Below are 13,534 nucleotides of genomic sequence, written 5' to 3'. Positions count from 1 at the left end.
GGCCAGGCTGCACTCTGGGGCAGCTGTGGCCAGGCAGGGGGCCATTGTCTCTCCATCTGTTGTTTCAGATGGTTGCCACTCATGGCCTTGGGCGGCTCCAAAGGAAAAACTGGAAAAGATGGTGATTGGGCAGACTTGTGTCATGGGACCGTCCTCTCAAGAGCTGTTCCTAAAGATGGAGGGTGCTGTAGAGCCTCACCCCCCAAAAAATTTGGGGGTAAGGGGGTCGGCACCTAGAAAGTGCTTCTCTCCAGAGTGGGTATCCAGCAAGAAGTGGCTTTTGAAGTCAAGCTTACCTCAGAAGTCTCAGCTCTCCCTCCTCCTCCTCCTCCTCCTCCTCCTCCTCCTCCTCCTCCTGGGTAAACCTCAGGTATTTCTGCATCCCTGGACATTTCCCTTGTCCCTTTGCTTCAGTGACATTTTGCCGTCCCTATCAGGCAGGCCACAGGCAGAACATTTACTTCAGCTTTGAAGCTACCTGCCTTTGGGCTCTTACCTCTTCCCGGCCTGGCCCTTTCTCTTGCCTCCCCCTTGAAGTGACCTTAGGGGGTAAATGCTGTCCTATTGGCTGCAGGTGATTAGTCCAAAAAATGGTCCCCTCCCCTCAGGCCAGGCCAATAAAAGCAGATGCCCCTTAGGTGGCTGTGGCTCTGGACTGCAGGTTCAGGGAGAGAGAGAGAGAGAGAGAGAGAGAGAGAGAGAGAGAGAGAGAGAGAGAGAGAGAGAGAGAGAGAACTGAAAACTTTGGGTCCTGGTCTCGGAGAGTCCAGTTCATGGTCTGATGGACCCATTGCTTTTTAGACCACATGGAGGCAGCAGCGGATGGTGGGACAACACCTCTCATTTCATGAGCAGCATGGGAAAAGAGCACAGGAATGGTCATCGGAAAACCCCTCACAAGTTTGCGCACGCACACACACACACACACACACACACACACACACACACACACACACGCCACTAAGACTGAGGGATGGAGGGCCAAGCCTTCACCCATGAGCTTGTGCGGGCCATTCCATATCCAAACGGTAACACCGAGGTCCTTGCTCTGTTCACAACTTTGCTGTTCAACACCTCCCCCTCCGCCATTCCTAGACTTTGTTATCGTAAGATGGGTTTCCATCTTTTGCGACATGGAACGTGCAAAAAGACTATGTGTATATGGGTGTAATACAGCTCAGAGCCATCCACTTGTGGCGAGTGAATGCGGCAGCGGCATTGAGGACACGATGTTGGCTTCAGCTCATTTTGCAGGTAAGGAAACTGAGGCCCAGAGAGAGGAGAGTGAACCACCCAGGCCACGAGGGGTTTGGGGGTTTGCGTAGGGGGACCTCAAACCCAGGACCTCGGTCGTCTGCCATTCTGTCTGTCTAAGGAGGTTCTCTAACTCAGGGATTTGCGCGTAACTTCGGGTGTCCGGCTTTAATTGTTCTCTGCCTCAGTTTCCCCATCTTGTCCCTATGAGCTTTCCATTTTTGGCAGAAGGGAGCCAGACGTTCGGTTCAGTGTAGGCTGTTTTGAGTTCTCCAGGGGACAAAGGCCATTATTATTTAATTACCGGGAGTGGTAATTAGAAGGGAAAGTAATTGCTTGCCCTTTCATGATGGCACTAGTGTCCTCTTCTCACAGCTTCAGGCCAGCAATAAAAGGGAGCTTGGGGGGGGTCTCCCCCACTATCCCCCCCCACCCCGCTCCGAGGCCCAGCCCTGGAGAGAGGCTATGAAGGTTACTGCCAGGGGCTTCATCTTCCAAAGGTGGTTTGTGGGTGACCTCACCTTACTATGTCCAGGAGGTCCTCCAATCCCCCTAGGAATAGGGAATTTTGGGATTAGGTCCAGATACCCCCCTCTTCTCTGGACAAAATCCTTCCACTGAAAGCCTAATAGATGCCCTGCCTACAGCCAATGCAGGGCAGCATACGGTGGTGTGTTCTAACCCTGACACATGGCTCTGTTGGGATTACTGTACTTACTTACAGACTGGAAGGCTAGGATCTCGGGGCTGGAGGCGTGTTTGCCTGGCTTGCCCTGGGTTTGATCTCCAGCACTGCCTAAGCCAGTCGTGGTGGCACAAGTGATGCCAGCGGGAGGACCAGAAGTTCAAGGCCGTCTTTGGCTACCTATTGAGTTCAAGGTCAGCGGTGGGAGGGGAGCAGTGGCATGGGGAACAAAGCCTGACTCTCCCGGGGTGTTTTATCTAGCAGGAAAGCAAGATTTGCCCCCCCCCCCCCAGCCCCAAGTGCCTGATCTCAGAGCACAGGTGCTCTCACCAGGGCTTGGCCTTGATACTATTGACCATTTCTCAGGAGAAGAGCTTGCAAGCGTGGGGGGGGGGGGGCAGGAGGGCACCAAATGTCCTGCCCTGACAAGCTCAGGGATTTAAGTGTCCTACCCTGCCTGGATGAGGCTCTGGCCTGTTGCTGGCTCTACTCTGTTGATACCTTTCCCCCTGCCATTCATCTCAATCCCCAATCCCAGCCCTACTGTTGTCTGAGACAGGAGGCTGGCTAAAATGAAAGCTTTACCTCAGCGTAAGTGAGAACTGCGCTGACCTGCAGAGCTGGGGTTATGGACTCCCGGTGGCCTCCGGGCTGTCATTACAGGGCTGTAGGTTGCAGACTTCACTAGCTGGTCAGAAGATCCTTCCTGTTCCAGCCCTGACTCCTCGGCCTTCCAGATTTGGAGACTAGTTAACCAGAATTCCTACCGTGCCTTGGTGGAAATGCAGTAGTGTGCTCAAGATGTCTGTGGTGAGCCATGCCAAATTCTGCCATGTCAGAAATCCTGTGCTTAGGCTGCATGCTGTAGTGGGGAACTGCGGCTGTGCTGGTACTGACCATTACTTGTTTTTGTCTGCAGTTGAAACACTACTTGTGCTTCTCTGAAGTTGAAACATTGTGCTCCGCTGGTTGCCTTCATTTTCCTTGTTTTGAGTGTTCCTCCGCTGTATAAACAGTTCAGTTACTCCCAATAAACGGCATTCTCTTAGCACGAATGACCCACTGTTATGTCGTCTTTTCAATCTGTAGCCTAGACTAGCAGACGCTGCAGTCGTCTTCAATTTCCAGTGACTTACAAAATCCTGGTCACTTCTCACTCCCACTTTCTGCTCCCAGCTCATCTCTACTTGACTTGACTCTCAACTCAGCCTCCCTGCCCCACTCCCCAGTACCGAGCCGGGCCACCTGGTGCCACCTGATCATAGTGTGTGGCTCATTTTGCTAAATATCCAAGGAGACAGAAGATGATCACATCACATCAAGACAGAGAGCGGTGAGCCCACTCAAGAGATCTGCTCTCTCACAGAGGTCATCGAGCCGCCTCTCTCCTCAGGGTCCCCTTTCTTCCCAGTCACCCCGCCCATCAATTCAACATTGGCTCACAGATTTCCGCTCATTCATTCCGAACCCCTTTGACCCTCAGAATGTTGATATTCATCACATTCTTATCAAATGAATGAACACAGAGGTGTTGAGTTTGTAATCTGACGTCAGAGCCAATTATTGGGAATCTAAAGGCAGAATTATAACTGGAATAGTTGTGCAAAAAGAAGGTGATGTAGGCCATCCTTAGGATGCAGCTATGGGCCCTGACACAGTGGGTGGACAAGGGTTTCCTAGGTGAAGAGACTGTGGGTGTGGTTAGGTAGTATAGTAGGGTTTTTTTCCCTCCCAACCCATGCTTCTGGAATAATGACTCATGAGAGTCATTAAATATTATACAAATACCTAGGCCGTATAGCCAGGCTCTTCTCTAACTAGCTCATAACTTCACTCATTTACTCTAATTTACATTCTATCACATGGCTGGTTACCTGAGCTCAGGCACCCTGCATCCATCCTTTTCACGGCTTGCCAACAATTCTTACGAACCACCTGGCTCTATCCCAGAATCCCTTCTACCTGTTGGATGTCCCACCTATTCCCTGTCTCAGCCATAGGCCATAGATTTTTTTTTTAATTGGCAGGTGTTGTATCCATAAATTACACAAGAGATTCATGGGTCTCCATGGTTGATGCTCTTATTAAAAATGCTTTATTGGCCGGGCACAATGGCACACAACTTTAATCCCAGCACTCTGGGAGGCAGAGGCAGGTGGCTCTCTGTGAGTTCGAGGCCAGCCTGGTCTACTAAGCAAGTCCAGGACAGCCAAGGCTACACAGAAAAACACGGTCTTGAAAAAATATGTTTTATTGGAATGCCCGGTCAAGCTAACTATCACCTCTTAAGAACTCTAGCTAGTACCTCCCCCAAGGCCAGATGCAGTTAAGGCAGGATTTACGAGCATCTTGGAGGGGCCAGGAGGGAGTGGGTCTCCTTAATCTCAGATGAGGCTCTCTTGATTTTCCCTCTCTCATTCCACTTGAGAAGGCTAAGAGGGCTTTGTGTGTGATCACAGCTTGCGTGATTTCGAGCCAGCAACACCATGCCATACTCGGAAGACAGAGGTTCATAACAGACAACTTCTCTACTGAACTGCTTTGTTGCCATGGTGCCTTATTTCTATAAAACGGAAACCCTAAACCCTCACCTCCCTGGGCCCACAGGAAGCATCCATCCCTCGGTATCATGTCACGGTTGCCTCCTTTGGTTGTGGGTCTGTTGTCCCTTCCATGTGGCAAGCTCTTCTTTGCTCTGGGCCTCCACATTACCCTTCTCCCTCCTAGAATCCCTGTTCTCTTCCTGGTTTCGGCTTAAACCTCTTTTCCACTGGAAAGTTCTCCAAGATCTCTTAATCTGTCTCCAGGCACTTCAGAACTCTCCTCTGTAAATAAATAACCAGTAAAGGAATTCTTTGCTAAACCCTGTCTCTGGGAACAGACTTTTGGAGACTTGACTCACATCCGAATACCTACCGCCCTTCCTCACAGGGAACTCTATCTCCCAGCTTCCATTGTGGTTGGGCAGGCCATGTGACTAGTCTTGGCCAATGGGCGGTGAGAAATGGTATGAGTCACTTCCAGACAAGAGCAGTAGAAAACCCATGCGCCCGGCCATTGAGACGGTCTTAAGTTCCAGTGGGTACAGCTCAGAGATGTCAGTGGCCAGGTCAGTCTAAGGTCCGAGATGACTAGTGCAGAGGAGCCGTGTGGGGACGTGGTACAAGCCAGCAGCAATCTGCTGCTGTGTTCTACACCCGAGGTTTGGAGCTCTTTGTCTCTATCTGAGTGGGGGCCAGGGTTTGTCCTCTGCTGCCCGCGCAGAACCTCGGCCTCTGAATGAGGCACCCGAGCAGGCACTTCGTGACTGTGTAGTGAGTTATTGGAAATGTGAGATCAGGTTCTTTCCTCAAGCAATTTACTCCAGCCTGGCATGTGGGCGCATGCTTTTAATCCTAGCCCTCAGGAGACAGAGGCAGGCAGGTTTCTGTGAGTTTGAGGGCAGGCTGATACATACGTACGTACATACATACATATATATATATTTCATGATTATACATCTTCAGTTGCCGAATCGGAGAGGCTGAGCATGGGTTTACTGCTCACCTCATCGTTCATCCATCTGTTCAGTAGACATTTATTCTGATGTGCCAGAGCCAGTTTGCCAGCAGAGTGTTTAGTGGCCTACGGAGTTCTGTAGAACCAGAGAAAGCACTTCCTTCCACGCAGGAGATCTACCATGGCTTCAGAGAGAAGATGATATTTGAGCACAGGCTTGACAAATAGGTGTTTTTCAGACAGAAGAGATGGGAAAAAAGAACTGAGATCCCAGGCAGATGGAGGAGAGTGAGCAGAGGCTGAGAGGTGAGCAGCATGCTGAGGGACAGGGAACCGCCTACCTGGGTTTAGGGGGAGGTGTGTGAATGCCAGTGGCAAAGACGCTGAGAGTCCTCAACCCTGGCTTCCATATATCATGCATCATCTACATCTGGGCCACATTAATAGAGCTCTGGAAGGAATGTGTGCGTCTGCATGTGCGTGCAGGTGCCCAAGAGTCCAGAAGGGGGCAGCAGATCCTTCGTAAATAGAGTTACAGGCAGCTAGCTGTGAGTCTCCCATTGTGGGTCCTCTTAACCGCTGAGCTCCCTGCCCCTCTGCAACTCCCCACCCGCCCCCTATAGCTTTTAAATGTCTAAGCTAAAGTCTAAAGGTAGTCGGGGGCGGGTGTTGTGAAAGGACAGGTGAGTCCCGGGTGGTATGGCAAGGGTGGATGGCAGCTGATGTTGGCTGAAACAACTTCTTAGGTGGTCAGAGAGTAAGATGGCCAGGCAGAGATGGGCCAGGTGACCGTTACCTGCATTCCACAATCCCCACTCCAGGCCGCAGCTCTACAGTCAATGCCTTTAGTGTCCTGTTTTTGTTTTGTTTTGTTTTTTTGGTCTCAATGCTGTGCCTTTTCTAGGATGATGACACAGACGCTTTTGAAGATCAGCAACCTTCAGGGCTGTGATGAGTTGAACCTTTCAACAATGTCATAATTAGTACACTCAGGATTTTTTTTCTTTTTAGGTTTAATATTTATTTATTTATTTAGAGACAGGTCTTACTGTGTAGCTCTGGTTAACATGGAACTTGCTATAAGTATGAGCTTCAAACTCACACAGATGCTGCCTCTGCCTCTGGAATACTGGCATTAAAGTCATGCAACACCACATCCAGTTAGACTTTATTTCTAAAGGGTACTTTTATATTTACCAAGACTTTGAGTATATAGTATATGGCTTGAGTATATAGTGGAGGGTTTTTCTTTATATACTCCCACTACTCTCCCCCACTATACCATGACTACATGATACATTTTTTTACAATTATCAGTAGATACCTTTATTGACATAATTAGAACCTACAGTTTGTTTGTTTGTTTTTTTTTTTAGAGAGTCTTAGCTTCACGTTAATACCTATTTTTCTGCTCCAGTACATCACCCAGGGCAGTCGTATTACATTCCTATGCTGTATCTCTTCAGGCTCTGTTCAGATGAGAATTTCAGACTTTGCTTGTTTGTTTGTTTGTTCTTTAGTTTTTTTGAGACAGGGTTTCTCTCTGTGTGTACCCCTGGCTGTCCTAGAATCACTCTGTAGACCAGGCTGGCCCCGAACTAACAGAGATTCGCCTGGTTCTGCCTCCCGAGTGCTGGGATTAAAGGTGTGCACCACCACTGCCCGGCTTTCTTTCTTTTCTTTTCTTTTTTATGATCTTAACAGGTCTGAGAAATAAGTTAGGTATTTTGTTTCACCACTAGCGGAATGTGCCTGATATTTTTCCTTGTAGGAAAGAATATCACTGAGGTAATATTCCATTAAAACAAAACAAAACAAAACCTGTCAGGACTGGAGAGATGGCTTAGTGGTTAAGAGCACTGCCTCCTCTTCCAAAGGACCTGGGTTCAATTCCTAGCACCCACATGGCAGGTCACAACTGTCTGTAACTCCAGTTCCAGGGGATCTGACACCTCACACAGCATGAATGCACATAAAACACCAAATGCCCATAAACTAAAAAATAAAAATAAAGAAAAAAAAAACATTCCCATGTGGTGTGTGTGTGTGCGCATGCAAACATGCTGATATGCAGGAGTGCTAGGAAGGACAGAAGGGGGTGTCGGATCCCCCGGAACTGGAGTTACAGGCAGTAGATGGTCCTGCTTAACATCGGTGCTGGAATCTGAACTCTAGTCCTCTGAAAGAGCAGCAAGTCCTCTTAAGCAGGGAGCCAGCCATCTCTCTAGCTCCTAAAATGTTGTGTTTTTTTAAAAAGTGTTTTGTTTATTATTTTTAATTATGTGGGGGGGGGGGTAAGGGTGGGGGTGGGGGAGGCATGTACACATATAAGTGAAGGTTCTGGAGGAGTCCAGAAGAGGGCATCCGATCGCCTGGAGCTGAAGTTCCAGGCATGGGTGGTAGAAACTACACTCAGGTCCTCCGCACCAGCAGTGTGCACTCTTAACTGCTGAGTCATCTCTCCAGCTCTGAAAGTGTTGCTTTCGTCACAAGTCAAGTGTGCACACTCTCAACATGATTTATGACTGCTGCTGTGACCTTCAACACTTCCGGTCCCTCTTCTCAGACTGTGCTCTTTGGAAGGAAGTCATTCTGTAAACCCCACACCCCATGTCCCCCGCGTTGATGACCCATTCTTTTGCATGGGTGATTTCTCTTTCCTTCTTATTACTTGTTGGTTGTGTTTCCTCATAGAACCTTCTCAACTGCGGGCCAGTGAAATTTTCACTCTTGTTCTGGAAGCCAAAAGGCTTTTCCACCAGGCTCACCCCAGAGCCATGTTGTGAAAATGGTCCCTATCTCTCTAGGAGGAGTGACCTTCTCTGTGTTCTCAATACCGTATCATTCCTGCTAATTCACGTCACTTGCTCTTTGGACCTCTGCCCTATGCCAGGAACTGTGTGCTTGTTGCTTGATTGAGAAGGAACCCCCGACCTCGGTGGGCCCTCCTCTCCAGCTGCCCCAGTGTGTGTGCCATCCTGTGCTACACAAGGACTGACCAAGCTTCAGAACGGTGCTCCTGGCCAACTAGCACGGTGTCTCTGAACTTTTACTTCCTAGAAGACAGTAGGGCTTGTGTGTCCATCCTTCCTGAGGATGCTTCTTGAGGGCCAACATTGCCTTGATCCACTAGGCCTGCAAGGAGACGCAGGGAGAACGCATACAGAAATCTAAGCCGGTTTTGAGTCAGGGATGTCTGCCACCTCAGGTAGAAGTGAAGTTTAGAAGTTGACACAGCCCGCGAGGCCGAATCAAGAGGACTTGGTGACTGATTGGCTGGGGAGGGTGAGGCGGGAGGAGGAGTCATATTGATGGCTCTGAGGTCTGGAGCTGGGGGACAGCCGGTGTGCCACCTCTGATAGACTTTAAGAACTGCTGTCAGCTCCTGGCCGCCCCACCGCGGAGGCGGAGGCTCTGGCCTAGGGTTAGGAAGCGGTGTCCAGGCCTGTGCAAACTTCTGCACCCCCGCCCCCACGTCCTTGTCTTCAAAAATAAATAACAAAAATCTTAGCATGGATTTTGAGCACGGCCGTTTGTCACCAGGTGTGTGGGGGCCTCCGTGGGGGATCCGCATCAGCCTGCAGTTTCCCAGGGAGGGACACCCCCTCCCCGCCCCCTCCCAGGGGCAGCCTGGCCAGCCAGTCCCTGGTCTCCAGGCCACCGCCACCCGGGAGCGGAGTCTGGGCGGGACAATGGCCGCGGCCGCCGGGGCCCCGAGATCCCCCGTGCTGGGGAAGGGGCTGTCCTAGGGCCGGGCGCCGGTGCCCTCCCCGCGCGGCTCGGGCGGGCGGAGGGGGGCGCGGAGTTCCTTTGTGGCTCAGCCTCCGGCGCGGCGCGGCGCGGGCAGGGGGCGCCGCGCAACTTTGCTTGGCGGCGGCGGCGGCGAGCGCGAGACGAGGCCCCGGGGCCGAGCGGGGGCCCCCAGCGCGCGGCCCGTCCCCGCCCCGCCGGCCCCCTCCCCTCGCCGTCGCCAGCGCCGGGCGCTGCCCACTCGCCGGAGCCCCGGGGCCGGGCGGGCTGCGCAGCCGAGAGGCGGGGGGCCGGACGCGGCTGGCTCGCGGGGCCCAGCGCACCGGGGCCGCGCGGCTGCACACCCGGCCTCCGCCGCCGCCGCCGCCGCCGCGGCGCCTGCAGAACCCAGAAGTGAACAGCAGGCGACCCGGAAGGTTTGCGCGCCGCTCCGCACCGAGCCCCAGCCGCGCGCCGCCGCCGGAGCCGGGAGCCCCCAGCCCGGCCCTGCTCGGGCCGCCGGGCTCGGGGCTGCGGCCGCGTCCCCGGAGCGCCGCCAGCACTGCCAGGTCCGTGCGGGCCCGGGGCGCGCGGGGGAGCGGGCCCGCCCGCGGGAAAGTTGCGCCGAGTTGCGGGGCGGGGGCCGGGCGGGCGCGAGCGCTGTCAGCGCGGGGCGGCCGCGCTGCGAGGGCCCGGGGGTCGCCGGTGCCTCGAGCCCGGCCCGTGGTGGCCGCCGCGGCGGCGGCTGCGCGCGCGGGGTAGGCAGTGTCTCCCGCGGCGTGTCTGGGGCTGGTCTCCGAGTGTGTGCGTGTGTGTTTTCCTAAGCCGGGCTATTCAAACCTGCTGCAATTCTCCGGTAAACAATGATTCATGGGGCTTAATGCAAATAAACGGATTGCAAACGGCGCGGTTCGCGCACTTTGCTGCCGGCCCGGTGGAGCGGCCAGTGCCGGATTTCTCCGTTTTTTTGCAGATCTGCAGAATATGGCGTCCCTGTCCTGTTTTAAAAATAAGCCAGGCTGCCATTTTTGTTTTTCTTTTGTCTGAAGATTTTAATAAAACTGTCTGAGAATGTGGGAGAGGCGGCTGGAAGCAGAGGGGGCACCCGAAGGGTTGGCTTTTTTCCTTTTCTTTGGAAAGAGCCGGGAGCCTTTCGGGGAGGTGAGACACAATACAATTACACTTTAAAGGAAAAATAAGGGGGAGAGAAGCTGCCGGGTGATTTGGGGAGGGAGGGGGTTGGGAATTTAAAGTTAACTCTGAAAGTTTTCTTTTCTTTCTTGCTTTTTTTTTTTTTTTAAAGATTTTTTTTTCCTTCCCCAAGGGCTCTGAGACGCCGCAAAAGGATATGGGGGGGCCCACTTCTCTGTTTCTTCCCCCAGCTAGCCGCCTTTCAGGGTTTTTGGGAAAACTTAACTGCCGCTTTCCCCAGAGCTGCGTGGGTGGGGGTGGTGTGTGTGTGTGTGTGTGTGTGTGTGTGTGTGTGTGTGTGTGTGTGTCTAGGGTTGAGGTGAGAGTTTTGGGGAGGAGTCGTTTGGATGGGGCTCCTATCAAAGTGTCGTTGTAGCTCCAGATTTGAGGGAGCTGGTGGCTGGCACTAGGAGCTTAGAGTAGGCCCAGGATTTGGAGCTAAGACCCCTGCCGTGAGGACATGACCCTGTTCCCCACCCTGTTCCCCGGCAGCATGGGTCCTTCAGGAACTCCTTGTGCTGGAGTTGCAGGGAGGCTTTCCCCTTCATGGGTGGCCACAGCCTCTTGGTGGACAGGAAGTTTCGATAGCCCTGTCTTGGGGCAAGTCTGGTTGATTGTAGTTGAAGAGCCCCCGCCAGGTATTGGTGGTCTTCTTGACCCGCAGAGTTGGCTTCTGGTGGTGGGGTTTTGGTTGGGTACTGGCCTGTGGCTCCTGTGGGTCCCTAAACACACAGGGGTAGCTGGCTGCCTGGCCCTTGTGGTGAGGACTGTATTCTTAACTCCTTTCTGCCCCCCTGCCTGCCACTTTGACGGCTCCTGATTGGACATCAATTGAGTTTCTGAGGTGTCTGACGGGACATGCTAGGCTAGGCCCACAGACTCTGAACTTTTTCCTTTCTGGGAGTCTGTCCTAGGAGGACCCTGTGCCGTAATTGCTCAGAGCCTTTGTGCTTATCTCGCGCCCTCCACCCCCACCCCACCTCCACCCCCACCTCCACCCTCCCGCCCCCCATTTCCTGGAGGGAGAACACTGGAATCTTCCTTCAGATCTGTGTCCTGGCTCTACCAGGCTGTGTGAGCTCTTGAGGGCAGGCGGGCAGTGGTAAGCCGGTCTGGGAGAGCTGAGCTGCAGAGCTAGGCAGGCCTAGGTAATGCGGTTCTGAACAACAGGAACTGATATTGCCCCGTAAGAGGAGAGCCAGAGCCGCCCCCCCCCATCCCCCTGCTGGGTTCCCTCCACCTGTCTCTGTTTTGGAGCTTTGACACCGGGATGGTTTGTTTTGGACAAAACTGATCGTGAATAAGAACAGGAATAGCGTGGCCCCGCCCCCTTCATTCTTTCCCCAGACACCATCATCATCATCTTCCAGGAAATGGAACTTTTTACAGTTTGTACAGTGTCGTCTGTGGCTGTTGCCATGTCAGGCTCTCCCCAAAGCTGAGTTGAGGTCGGGATGTTCAGGTGGGGACAGTTGACCTCATTTAAATTGTAAGAAACTGAGGCTAGAGGGGCCGGGCGATGGCAGAGGAGGGCTTTCACTCAGGCTTGCAGACTCCTTGTGTGGGCCTTTCCTAAGTGGGTGGGGCTGTGAGCAGGACCGGTCCCAACGTCTAGTTTTTGGTCTGAAATTCTTCTGGTGATCCCAGGGGCTGTGTAAAAACACCAGAGGCTCACCCCCACCCCAAAGAATGTCAGAGATGGAAAGGCCCTGAGAGGTCATCTGGACTCAGAGAGAGGAAACCACCGGCTAAAAGTCTGGCCCCTGCTAGGACCGGAGCCCTGGTCTCCTTCTCCTTCCCTTCTGTGAAACGCTCAGAGAGCTGGAGAATCCCTGGGCCCAGCAGAGGGGCGCTGGCTGGGGCTGGGGGGACAGTCACCACACTAGATAGCTTGGTCCCCCGGACTAATGACTAGTCTGCGTGTGAATCTTGGGAAACGGAGGCCAGCCGGTTGCAGGCGTGTGAGTGGGCTGCCCTTCCCTGGGCTGGTGCTGTCTCACCTCTCAGGTTGTTGCTCGGTATTCTTACCGTTTGCATGCTCGTGCATTTGTTGCTAGGCCATTCATTTATTCTTCCCCTGTCCACCCATTCGTTTATTGTTAATTGATTCAGTAGTCCGTCCATCTGTCCATCCGTCCGTCCATCCACCCACCCACCCACCCATCCATCCATCTATCCATCCATCCAGTCCAGCTTCCGTAGCCCAGGTTGGACAAGTAGGAGATATAAATGTAGCCCTGTCATATTTTCAAGCCAACAAGGGAGAAAAGCCAAGCCAAGGCCTCGGGTGCCTTCCCAGGGGTTGGTTGTCTCCTCAAGAATAAGAGTTTCAGAGGCTCTTTTCAGCAGTGGGCCTGGGTCCTGAGATCAAGTTCCATTTGTGTCTCGAGGCTCTGAGCACACTGTTCCCTTCTGTGAGCTTCAGGGTGAGCACCTGTAAAGTGCTGTCCTCTCCCTGATCTCATTGATAACACAGGGAAGAAATTAACAGTGTCTTGGGGGTCTCCCACCCCTGGCCAGGCATGTGCTGGGATTTCTGGATGTGTTTATTGACCCATAAGGATTTTCACTTACTTTTCTAGGCCCTGCGTTGGCGTTTTGAGCCAAGGTGGGGGTTTTCAGAACACCGATGATCTGGGTATGATAGTCCCTTTCTGCCTCTTTATTTCCCCTGCTGAAAGTTCCACTGTTTCCTGAACATTCAGAAGAAAAATCAGCAACCAAATTCTGGGCCTACAAGGGGCTTCCGAAGTCCCAACCTTGCCCACTTTTCAATCTCTGCTTTCCTGCTCTTGCCCTGCCCTGCCCTGCCCTGGCCACCCCTTGATCCTATCACCTCTAGCCACGCCAGCTTCTTTGTGCACCTTCCCTGGCCTGGAATGTCCCCCCGCCCCCCCCCCCCCCCCAATCCTTGCATAGTTGGTGGCACCAACAAACATGGGGCCTTTGCTGACCATTTGCTGTAAATAGCTTCCCACTGTCACATGAGGCCTCTTCTTGTTTTCTTTTGTGGCTCTGGGCATCCGAAACCTTTCTCGCTCGTTTTTGTTTATTTGTACTTCTCACTGTCTTCTAGGGGAACGTGTTTAAGTTCTAGGCAGGCTTCAGCTCCACTCAAGTTTCCGGTGAGGTGTGGCTGGGCTTTCCGCAGAGGTGAGGAACGGCTGCGGAGCCAGG

General features: G+C 52.9%; 1 protein-coding gene across 4 annotated transcripts in view; it reads left to right on the top strand.

Moving 5' to 3' along the window:
• Window positions 1-8,761: 8,761 nt before the first annotated feature.
• Window positions 8,762-13,534, top strand: part of ZNF362 (zinc finger protein 362) — a 33,732-nt gene continuing 28,959 nt past the window's right edge. The window contains exon 1 of one of the 4 annotated variants that reach the window (XM_084784647.1): window positions 8,762-8,980. The gene's annotated coding sequence lies outside the window, so the exon portion shown is untranslated. Of the gene's footprint in view, window positions 8,981-9,588; window positions 9,736-13,534 lie in introns of those variants that run through there. The other 3 variants (XM_084784648.1, XM_084784643.1, XM_084784642.1) reach the window with 3 other exon arrangements.

This window comes from Acomys minous (genome assembly GCF_964271855.1).
Source record: "Acomys minous genome assembly, chromosome: 6".
NCBI classification, from domain to species: domain Eukaryota; kingdom Metazoa; phylum Chordata; class Mammalia; order Rodentia; family Muridae; genus Acomys; species Acomys minous.
This window is presented reverse-complemented; position numbering and strand designations above follow the sequence as displayed.